The sequence below is a fragment of the Manacus vitellinus genome, unplaced genomic scaffold (assembly GCF_001715985.3).
Source record: "Manacus vitellinus isolate BGI_N305 unplaced genomic scaffold, ASM171598v3 scaffold_19_pilon, whole genome shotgun sequence".
Taxonomy (NCBI): Eukaryota; Metazoa; Chordata; class Aves; order Passeriformes; family Pipridae; genus Manacus; species Manacus vitellinus.
In genome coordinates, this window is record NW_021939395.1 from 11,138,707 (window position 1) to 11,145,883 (window position 7,177).

Below are 7,177 nucleotides of genomic sequence, written 5' to 3' on the forward strand. Positions count from 1 at the left end.
TAAACTTCTATGTTTCAGGCAAAAAAAACCAGATGGGAGCTTCCCCAGCTTCTCAGAGAGAAAAGCGAAGCTGGATGCCTGCCTCGCCCCCGCGCTCTCCCTATTAATAATTGGCAATATCCTGAAATATGTGTGGCAGAGACACGCTTACCATGTCCTGGGAGCCGGCGCTGCCCATCAGACGGACACAGAGCCCCGTCCCGCGCCCTCCGCCCTCGCTCCCGACATCCCCGTGCCCCGGTTACGGAACATCCATCCCCGGCCGGGAGTCACCGGGGACCGCTCCCACAGCCTGTGCTGCTCACCCACTGAAAAGCCACCGCCCTGGGCGCACTTTTCCGTCTCCCCTGGGATCTTATTGGCTTCTTTTAGCCTCTAAATTTTATTCTTGCCCGCTGCTCCGAAAACTCCACAGCGCTTTTACTCTCTACTTACCATCGTTTTGATTCTGGCAGGAGACTGTAGCCTGAGAGCAGTTTTAGCAGGCATCTTTTATCTGTGAACAAGGTGGAAATCTCTTTTTCTAGCTCAGTGAAATCAAACTGACCATAACAGAAAGGGCTAAAAAGAAGAATTAAACCTGATTTTTAACTCTTACACTTCACCTGTAAACGTTAACAACAGAAACCTTCCTAAAAAAAAAATCTGATGCAAAATTAATAAAGTATAGAAGTACACAAATAATCACTTTATTGACCAATTTCCCTGTTAATCAAGTAACTCATTAATTTTCCTGAGGGAAGGTAGTAATGTTATATGGCAATTAAGGGCTTGACTTGTAGAAAGTGGGAATGAACCATTTTACAGACACAAATGGAAAAATACCAATGTCTAGCTCAAAATGCATTGGTTGTGTGTCCAAACATTATGACTTTGACCCCTTTGTAGGCAGAGGCTTTTAAAAGCTGCTCCTACCCATACACACACCCCCCTCTTGCACCTCCCTGTGCCAGAAACAGTTTGCTGGCAGTGCCTTTTACCAATCCTTTGTCAGTACTGACATTCACTATGCAGAGCAGAAGCTGTGATTTAAGCTGTAAACCAGCAAGGAGTTTCCCCCACCACCCCCTGCCCAAGAACTATTGACCATGACTTAGTAATGCCCTAAAATAACTGAAAAAATGTTCCAGAATTCACAACCGCCAGTGTTCAACAGGAGGCTGCCAGACTGGGGCTATTAACAAGGCACCTTCATTGGCAGGACAGACAAGCTCATTCCCACCACAAAGGATGAACCTTGACCAGGAAGGGATCATCCCAGCCCTTCCCAGGAGCATCCCTGCCTCCCCAGTGGTCCCTCTATCTATTCCACCAGGGTTGGGAAGCCTCAAGTAGTGTTAAGGAAAACCCTTTCATCTTGGGGCTCATCTGGCTCTGGAGTCACTGCTGCAGTGGGTCTGTGGACAAATTCCCATCAGCTGCTCCAGCCCCCTCCAAACTCTTCCCCCCCCCTGGCCCCAGGTCCCCCCCCAATCAGGCTGTGCCTGAGCTGGGGTACCCCAACACTGCCTGGGGCAGCTTCAGGGGTTCAGAGAATGATCCCTCACAGAGCACGGCTTCTTCAGGAGCACCTCAGGCACAACTAGAGGATCCCTCCTCCTGCTCTGGTCCTCACCAGCCCTTGCAACCCCCAACTCTCTCCCACACACCCCTCCTTCCCAGCTGCTGGAGGCAGGGTGCAGCCAGGGGCCAGCAGTGCCCCTTGTCCCCCCTGCCACTGAGGACTTGCCCCCCTCCCACTCCCTCCTCACACCCGCCAGGGAAGGGCTTGTTGCCATCTCCATGTCTGTGGCAGTGCCCTCTGCTCCATCCACCCTGGGCACGGGCACTGAGTACCCCCAGCAGTGTTGGGGTGCAGCCCCCCCCCATTAACGACACCAAGCCCTCGTTGGTTGCTGCCTCCGCAGTGGTTTATTGGAGTGGGAGACAAGAGCCCCCCAGCAGTGTGGGGGCACCGTGGGGGTGCCAAGGAGGTACTCCCAGGGCCAGAGCCCCGGCTCCTGCAGCAGGGACCAATTTCCAGCCTCACTAAAGCAGCAATGCAATACTGGAGAGCAACAGGCAATCCCAAACTCCAGTATTTACGTGCTGCTAGAGCACTGCTGACAGCTCTCCACGGCCTCCAGACCCCCCTTTTCTGCCCCAAACACAGGGCAAGGGTACCTTGGCCAATCCTTTGCCAGCAAAAGGATGAAAGAGCCATAGGTGAGGGGTATATAGTACATATGAAGCTCAAGCCAACACAGGTCATGCCCATGCTGGAGAACAAAAAGGAGCTATGAGTCCTTCCTGCAGCCCTGCTGAGACACACACACAGACTCAGAGGGAATGTATCTGCAGCTGCAAAGGATGTGCACAGACACCAGCACCAAGAGAACGTGTCTACACACATCTGTCCAACTGAACTAAAGGGATACATGGGAATGTTTTAGCTTCCACATCTATGATAACCAGAAGCTCACTTTCTTGTCTTATCCTTGAGGTAATGAGGCAGCCCAGAATGGTCTGTATCTCCTTGTCCCTACAAACCATGATGTGCTGCTACATCTCCTCAAAGCCCACTGAATGTTGACATTCCAAATGGTATTTTGAAAATATATATATATATATAATTTTTTTTTAAACCATGATAAAAGGAACTGAAGAACACTCTACAATGAAGTCGTTTAACATGCATGCATTACCACCACAGGACAGGGTTTTTTTCTTCAGGGGTGCTACCAGACAGTCTGTAACTATAAGAGAACAAGCAGTTACACAGTGCAAACAAACCAGTTTCAGAAACAAAATCGGAAATAAAATTAACTATTCCACTCAGACCCAAAGAACATGTAGTATCTCAGTCCCAACAAATATACACTTCCAGATCCTGCAGATCTCTCCTGGTTTTTCTACTGCAGAGAGCCTGCAGACCTTCCCAGCCCTTCCAAATGGTCTGTGGGGAAATGTAACCTTGAACTTTCCTCCTAGGGGCTGCTGAACACCAAGGCTTTTCCAGATGTCTCAACGTTAATATTTCAGACAAATAAATCCAGATTCCAACAGTTCAAACCTGTTAAGTTTTCCTTAAAATACTTTTATTCAGCTCAGTCTGACTTGTGAGAAATCTAAAAAAATCCCTTTATTTTTAAAAAGACTAGATTATGTTTATTTTTCTATTTGAATGGACAAAGCTTATGTGACCAGAAATTAAAGATCTCTGGAACTTCACTACCTTCCCTGCCCTGCACCAGAGCAGAAAGTACCAGTGTAGGGCAGACAGAGGCTGCAGCCCTGCAGCTGCCAGCAGCACTCACACACCGGCCTGCGAGGGCTGCACAGGAGCAGTGCAGACAGACTGACATTTTTTGTGTTTCCTTTCAACCTTTTTTTTTTTTTTTGTCCCAGTTATGTGACAACTTCCTTCAATTCATTTTCTTAAAAAGCAGCATCAGTGAACAATGTCAGAAATGACGCTGTTGGTTCGAATTCTTGTGCCATCCCCTTGTGCCCGAGGAGCCGCCGGGTTCCAGCCCGGCCTCCTCCGAGTCCCTGCCTCCTCAGCAAACTCAAAAACAGGAATTTCAAAAGCTCTTGTGACCCGTGCCAGACGATTGCAAATTTTAAATCAAATATTTGCCAACAGAAAAAGCAGTATTTTCACCCCTTCAGTGTCCTCAACATTGACACCACCAGGGCCAACTCCCTAATGAGCAACTGCTCCTTACTGCAAAGCCAACACGTATCCAGTGTTAAACCCGTACGAGCTAAATCAAAACCACCCTCCACATAATTTTACCATTAATTATTTCTGTAACAGTGTTTTACTTGACTGTACCTGTGCAGTCTTATTTCTTTCATCTCTTCAAGTGACTCCAAAAGAAAAAAGCAACAGCAAACACACTTAGCTCTAGAATCCATTTTGATGGTGTTTGAGGTTCATGTTTTAATTAATGTTTTTATATATATATAAACCAAACTTTTGCCTAGTTCAACAAAGAGGGCAACAGCTGACTTCAGCAAGGACTTTCCAAAGCAAGGGCTCAGTACACCTCCGCCAGCCTCTAGCACAGAGGGAAAAATTATTCACACTGAGTATTGGGCAAGTGGAAATTTGGGATAGCAGTGAAATATCTGAGAAAATATGTGTGTTTATGACATGACAGTGTTATTATCTTAAGCAATAGAAAGTTCTGCGTTTGGATCATCCCATCTCACGCTTCAAACTCAGTTTGTGCTACGGAATCTCAACTTTCAATCAGAAATGGGCAGCTGAACAGGATGATTCGATCTCATCTCAACCTCTCCAAGGCATTACCTGCAGTGCTCAAGAAGGGATACGGATTTCAGAGGACGCTGGGCTTACCCAGAGGGATGCAGATGCCGCAGGTATTTCGGAGCAGGTGGGACACACAAACTTACCTTCCCAACTCACCTCTGAACGCAGGCACATCAGCTCCTCCTGCACTGACTCCATGGACACAATCAGGCAACTGCTGCTTCAGTGGGAGCTACAAAGCAACACACAGAAGGGTTTACGAGGCGCTGGCAGAGGCACCGCCACACTGCAGGAGGGGGGACTGGGGCTGTGGGGCAGGTCCCCTCCCCAGGGACACACATACCACAAAGGCTCAGATGGGCACAATTATTTTTAAAATCAGGGGAAAAATTAAAAATAATCAAGTTTTCAGCTCCAGAGAGGGCAGACAATGAAGCAGAACTTAAAGAGTGATTGCATCCCTCTTCTCCCTGTTCTCCCCATTCCTGCAGCCAGGGCTACCAGCACCACTGGCACCACTGGGTGACTCCAGGCAGTGGTACCCAAGGCACGCTGCTAACCCTGAATCATAACCCTCTGTATCAAGGAGGGATGAGCCACACAAAAACAGCGGCAGCTCTGGGGTGGGTGGAAAAGCACTGGGCACAACCATGGCTGGCAGCAAGCCCACCTCCCCTCCCTGAAGGGTTAAAACAGCAGCAGCAAGAACTACCTATTGGTCCTGGCAGACGAGAAGCAAAGGAAACATCTTATTTGTGCTGGTTTAGGTCCAGGCCTAGGACAAGCAGGTAAGATGCACAGAGGCTGTCTGGGTGTTGGGGCTTTTGTGGTGGCACTATTGGGTGCTCAGCCCCTTGCTGTCACAGGGAGGCAGCACCCAGGAGCACCCCCAACCCTGGAGCAGCGTCCCACCATGGTCAGGAATGGGGGTGTCCCACTGTACTGGTAGCCCCAAACATGAGAACTGCCCCAAAAGCTCCACCTCAATGCAAAAGCTTCACAACAGCCCTTGTGCTGCCACAAGCTCCACACTCGCAGTGTGTACACCAGCTATTTCTAGAAATAGAAACTTCTACCTGTCATCTCCATGAGCCAGCTGCCTACAGAGGTTTAATTAAATCCCCCAAATAACTGGGGAATTTGAACATGCAGAAATCCATTAATGCAGTCCACAAAACAATGCAACTTCTGCTTGCCAAAGTATATTGGGCAATTAAGCAAAAAACACCCGCCCCCCCCGCCTCGCTCCAGTCACAAACACACGCACAAAACCAAAACAAATTCCCCCTGAAATACAGGATTCCCTTAAAATACAACCTCATCCCTCCTCACTGACACTGTAACCAGAAAAAAAAAGAGAAGGAAAAAAAAATGTGAGAAGGAGCACCCTGGGAAAGGAAAGGAAATAAATACAGGAGCCCATGACAGGACAGATTTGCATACAGAGCCTTTACTGACCCACACACTGCAGGGCTAGGTGAGCTCAAAGACAAGTAAATATTCAGCATTTCCTTTCTATAAAAAAACAGGAACAAAAACCCCAACTCTGCTATCGAACAGTTTTCCAGGAGACATGCACAAACAAATCCTGAAGTCATTGTTCTCACTTGAAACAATTAAAAAAGGCATTTACTATTTTACAGAAAAGGCTAAAATAAATCATCTCATTACAGCTGAAGGTCCCAGACGCTCATTAGCGAGACAAAACTACGGTGACAAAACGAAAATAAGGGCGTGAGTAACACCACCAAAACACTTCATATCTGCCTGGCTCTGAAAAAAAACCCCACCACCTTCGTTCCTGCCTCCCTTTGAACGGCAAAATTTAAACAGAAGTCACGTCCTAATATTTACAGATGTGGCCAACAGCAGGGATCAGACCCGATGCTTGATCGACAACCACCACATGCTTCCAGCTACTCCATTCCCGACAGGACTAGCCCCGACAGGCTGCCGAAGGCGAGCGAGGGCTGCGGGAAGAGAGGTGGCTGTGAGAGAGCACGAGCAGCCAGACGTGGGAACCGCACACGGCCGAGTTACTTTCATTTGTGCGGCACCTCCAGCGCATCTCCCCGGCGCTCACATCGCACCGAAATCGCCCTCACACGTGTCCTACCCAGCTAAGACTCACTCCCGGCGGCACAAAATAAATGCAGAAAATATGGGTTTTTTTCCCCTCCCCGTTTGCCACGGTCGAAGCCGTGCGGGAGCGAATAACTTCCCACGCGCTCGATTAAAAAATAATTCTTCTCCTCGCTAATTTAACCATAAAAAAAAAAAAGGCCGGAGAAGCAGCAAGTGGTTCACGTAAAACCCAGCACGGCGCACCTCCCGCGCGCTAAACCACACACGCTCTTAGGTGGGGCCGAACGCCCAAAACCAAACTGCAGCTACAAAGGGCGAATTCAAACAACGCAAAAAATTAATTCGTTAACTTCACCCCCTGTGAAACTCGACCCCGACACTGTTACCAGCAGGATCAGCTGTATTCACCAGGGCGAGGGTGTTGTTCTGGCGAGGAGCTACTGGTGCTCGCGAGGGCCTGCGGGACAAGACTTCAACTTACAGTACTTCAGAAAACCAGTAAAATCCACAGCAAAATTCCAGGATCCACAGTTTTTTCTCAACACTGCTGAGGAGAAGACAAGTATGATGCTTCTTGTTACTTCCATTTTTTTGCATTGTCATCTCATCCAGTTTTAAACAACAAGGGACAGATCTGGAAGCCCGATTCCTATAAAGTTTATTTGTTAAGCACAGGAAAAAATAAAACTCAAACAAAAAACTAATTTTTTTTTTTTGGTCAGATGGAACAGTAATTCAAAACATAACAAGAGCACTTTGATTTTACTTTTTTTAGATTTGGGTCAGTTTGCCTGAAGCATTACTTAAAGCTTCTCTCTTACATTTCATAAATGT

General features: G+C 47.8%; 1 long non-coding RNA gene across 1 annotated transcript; it reads right to left on the reverse strand.

Moving 5' to 3' along the window:
• Positions 1-1,779: 1,779 nt before the first annotated feature.
• LOC108639351 lies at positions 1,780-6,887 on the reverse strand. Its single transcript, XR_001920419.2, has 3 exons — positions 6,730-6,887; positions 4,415-4,490; positions 1,780-4,297 (listed from the first exon to the last, which is right to left on the reverse strand). It is a non-coding gene; the product is annotated as an uncharacterized LOC108639351 (long non-coding RNA).
• Positions 6,888-7,177: the final 290 nt, after the last annotated feature.